A 5,000-nucleotide genomic window follows, 5' to 3' on the forward strand; every position below is an offset into this window, starting at 1 on the left:
TTTATTTTATACTTTTCCTTTTCGTTTATGTTTTTTTGCGTGCTTTTGATATTTAAGGAGACCAATCATACTTTCCTACCTATACACACACACACACACACACACACACACACACACACACACACACACACACACACACACACACACACACACACACACACATACCTCCATTTCTGCTTAACACTTGAGGAGAGCAATCATACCTACCTTCCTACATTCATACATACATACATACATACATACATACATACATACATACATACATACATATACCTCCATTACGGCATACATGAATAGCTGCTTTTATGTGCCAGAGGGAGAAATAAATATAAATAAACCAATATAAATAAGTTCTGCCATCATTTATTTTCCACAGAACAAAAAAACACACACAAAAAATCTTTCAATACAACAACAAATTAAAAACAACATTAAATCAATAATCATACACAAGTTGATTTAATTTTGTTTTATCTACAAAAATTAAATATATTCACACCGTTTTTTAACTTTGCTTCTACGTTTTCTTTATGTTTAAAAAGATTATCCAGAGAGGAAAAAACAAAGTGATAAGGAGAGAGGAAATGCGAGAGAGAGAGAGAGAGAGAGAGAGAGAGAGAGAGAGAGAGAGAGAGAGAGAGAGAGAGAGAGAGAGGAGAGGAGAGGAGAGGAGAGGAAAGAAGAGGAGAAGGAAACAAAAGAGAAGAGAAGATAGGGAAAGGGAAAGGAAGGGAAGGAAAGGGAAGGGAAGGGAAGGGAAAGAGAAGGGAAAAGAAGATAGGAGAAGGAAAACGAAGAGAAAAAAAGGTAAATGAAAATAAAATAAAAGAGGAAAAAAATGAGAAGAGAAAATAAGAAAGAGAGAGAGAGAGAGAGAGAGAGAGAGAGAGAGAGAGAGAGAGAGAGAGAGAGAGAGGAAGAGACGAGTAAAGAGGAAAGGAGAAGGGAAGGGAGGGAAAGGGAAGGGAAAAGAAGATAGGAGAAGAGAAACGAAGAGAAAAAAAGATAAATGAAAATAAAATAAAAGAGGAAAAAAATGAGAAGAGAAAAAATAAGAAAAGAAGAGAACAGAGGAGAAGAGAGGAAGGAGAAGAGAGAGAGAGAGAGAGAGAGAGAGAGAGAGAGAGAGAGAGAGAGAGAGAGAGAAGGAAGGGAAGAGAAGATAGGAGAAGGAAAACGAAGAGAAAAAAAGATAAATGAAAATAAAATAAAAGAGGAAAAAAATGAGAAGAGAAAAATAAGAAAAGAAGAGAACAGAGGAGAAGAGAGAGAGAGAGAGAGAGAGAGAGAGAGAGAGGAGAGGAAGAGACGAGTAAAGAGGAGAGGAGAAGGGAAAGGAAGGGAAGGGAAGGGAAGAGAAGATAGAAGAGAAACGAAGAGAAATGAAAAAAGAAAAAGAGAAAAAATGAGAAAAAATAAGAAAAGAAGAGAGGAAGGAAAAGAGAAAAAGAAAAGAAAAGAAGAAAGGAGACAAGAAAAAGGAAACATTAGAGAAGAGCAAAACAAACCGAGAAGAAAAGGAGGGAAGAAAAAAAAAAGAAACAAGAAAAAAAAGAATAAATATGCGTCACTCTACAGACGTTCACATTCTAGTAGATCCGTTTTTTTTTTCCTTCGTTTATGTAAAAAAAAAAAAAAAAAAAAAAAATTGTCTATTTATATATATTACCACCGAGGGCGTGTCGTCTATTTTCCGTCCTGTCACGAACCTAATCTATCCTCCGCTTCCTGTAATTAACCAGAAAGGAGATTTTTTTTTCTCTCTTTTACGTATCGCGTTATCCGGTGTTTTTCCTTCGTATGGAGTTGACGGAAAACGCACCTTCGTCACGTCCTTTGTTCAGTGATGACGTGTTCGGTATTTGGTGACGCATGTTTTGGAAGTTGAGGTGTTGACATTTACTGTGTTTCTCATATTTTGAACTATATAGCTATTCTGCATTTAATATATTTCATTCATTTTCCTACATATTTTTTTACATTCGATACATTTCATACATTTTTTTTACATTTTTTTAACATCACATCTCATTTCTTACCTTTTTTTAACATCACATTTAATTTCTTACATTTTTTTAACATATCACATTTAATTTCTTACATTTTTTTAACATATCACATTTAATTTCTTACATTTTTTTAACATATCACATTTAATTTCTTACATTTTTTTAACATATCACATTTAATTTCTTACATTTTTTTAACATCACACTTAATTTCTTACATTTTTTTAACATATCACATTTCATTTCTTACATTTTTTTAACATATCACATTTAATTTCTTACATTTTTTTAACATCACACTTAATTTCTTACATTTTTTTAACATATCACATTTAATTTCTTACATTTTTTTTAACATATCACACTTAATTTCTTACATTTTTTTAACATATCACATTTAATTTCTTACATTTTTTTAACATCACACTTAATTTCTTACATTTTTTTAACATATCACATTTCATTTCTTACATTTTTTTAACATATCACATTTAATTTCTTACCTTTTTTTAACATCACATTTAATTTCTTACATTTTTTTAACATATCACATTTAATTTCTTACCTTTTTTTAACATCACATTTAATTTCTTACATTTTTTAACATCACATTTAATTTCTTACATTTTTTTAACATCACATTTAATTTCTTACATTTTTTAACATCACATTTCATTTCTTACATTTTTTTAACATCACATTTAATTTCTTACATTTTTTAACATCACATTTAATTTCTTACATTTTTTAACATCACATTTAATTTCTTACATTTTTTAACATCACATTTCATTTCTTACATTTTTTTAACATCACATTTAATTTCTTACATTTTTTTAACATATCACATTTAATTTCTTACATTTTTTTAACATCACATTTAATTTCTTACATTTTTTTAACATATCACTTTTAATTTCTTACATTTTTTTAACATATCACATTTAATTTCTTACATTTTTTTAACATCACATTTAATTTCTTACATTTTTTTAACATCACATTTCATTTCTTACATTTTTTTAACATATCACATTTAATTTCTTACATTTTTTTAACATATCACTTTTAATTTCTTACATTTTTTAACATATCACATTTAATTTCTTACATTTTTTAACATCACATTTAATTTCTTACATTTTTTTAACATATCACATTTCACACATTTCTCATATATATTTATTTTTACATAACACATTGGATACATTTCTAATTTTTCTACATTTTATTCACTTTCTACATTTCACGCATTTTCTACATTAATACATTCCTTACATTTACATTTTCTACATATAATAAATTTCATACATTTTCAACGACAGACATTGATATACACACACATACATAAACACATGAATTATACATCGCCATTTGTGATGAGAACAAAAGGAAAATATTCATACATCATATATTTCGAAACCATTGAATGTCGTCGCTTCCAGTAGTAGTATTAAAAGACTGTTTAATATCATGAAATCCATTAGTTTATAGTATTTAAATCATTTGTTTTCCACTGTTTGGGTAGGCGGTGGCTGAGTGGTAGCGTGCTGGGCCCACATTCACCGCGAGTTCGAGTCCCCACGCTACCACCTCGGATTTTTCAGTCACCGCCGAGTGGCTTAAGACTACCCACATGCTGTCCTGAAGACCACCCATCAACCCGGACTCAAAAGGAAACCGTCCAAGTGAATCAAGGAGTAGTTCCGGGGGGCAGCATGAGCCAAGAGAAGATGGCGCTACTATAAACACTTGCCTGCGCCATGACGGGGTGGGGGCCGACTACCATCCAGACCCCTCAAGAGAGTCTACCGCCGCTATAGGCTTACATGTAAAAAAAAAAAAAAAAAAAAAAGCTCAGTAGTTGTCAATGTTGAGGAAAGCTTCGAGACATGTTTACAAAGTTTCTTCAAATAATATGATAAAAAGACGAGATATCACGGCTGCTCTGTGTTTGATTATCGTTATTATTTATTTATTTATTTATTTTACAACAAAGGAGGCAGCTCAAGGGCACACACACACCAAAAAAAAACACAATAATAAAAAAAAGCCCGCTAATCGCTGCTCCCATAAAAGAATCTGAAGAGGTGTCCAAAAGCAAGGTCAGATTCGGGAGGAGAGGTGTCCTGATACCCTCCTCTTGAAAATTTACTTTATAATTCTCGCGCTCTATGTCGCTCAAATCATTAGAGTTTTCATCCTGTTACGAGTTAAAGCATTTTTTCCTCCTAAAATTTACGAGTCGTTATTTTTCCCGTTCCTGTAATGAGGTATAATTTTATTTTTATTTTTTTATATATATTATTTGTCAGTTAAATTAATTAGCTCAACTTTTTCATTACTTTTTTTACAAGTCTGCTCACTTTTTTCATAGTTTTTCCTAATTTACTGAACGATTCTTCTCTAATTAAGTTTATGATTCGCTCTCATTATTTCCCCTTTTTTTTTAATTAGGGGGAAGGGGAGTTTATCATATATATAAAAAGGGTCGCAATGGACAAGGTCGTTATTCTAGTTTGCCCTGGGAGAGGCAGACCAGGCAGGCTACACATCCCAGGAAGAACACCAGACAAATCGGGGGTCTTCGTGGTGCAGTGGTTAGCACACTCGGCTCACAACCAAGAGAGCCCGGGTTCGATTTCCAGGCGGAGTGGAAAAATTTGGGCGGCTTTTCCGATACCCTACGCCCCTGTCCACCCAGCAGTGAATGGGTACCAGGTATTAATCGGGGGTTGTGTCCCGTCTCCTGGGGTCTGTTCCCTTCTATAATTCCTTCCCCTTCTGTCTCTCTCCGGCATATGACCACAGATGTTGCGCCGACTAAACGAAACTTTCCAACTTATCAAACATATCAGAAGAGATGAGTGACTATGTATTTTGTGTACTGAGGATTGTTTTCCCATACAATCTATATATTGTTTCTCCTTGGACGTGTAGCCTAGTATGACTTTCCCGGTGTTAAGTAGAAAAATCTCTCTCTCTCTCTCT

This window comes from Eriocheir sinensis, chromosome 45 (genome assembly GCF_024679095.1).
Source record: "Eriocheir sinensis breed Jianghai 21 chromosome 45, ASM2467909v1, whole genome shotgun sequence".
NCBI lineage: Eukaryota > Metazoa > Arthropoda > Malacostraca > Decapoda > Varunidae > Eriocheir > Eriocheir sinensis.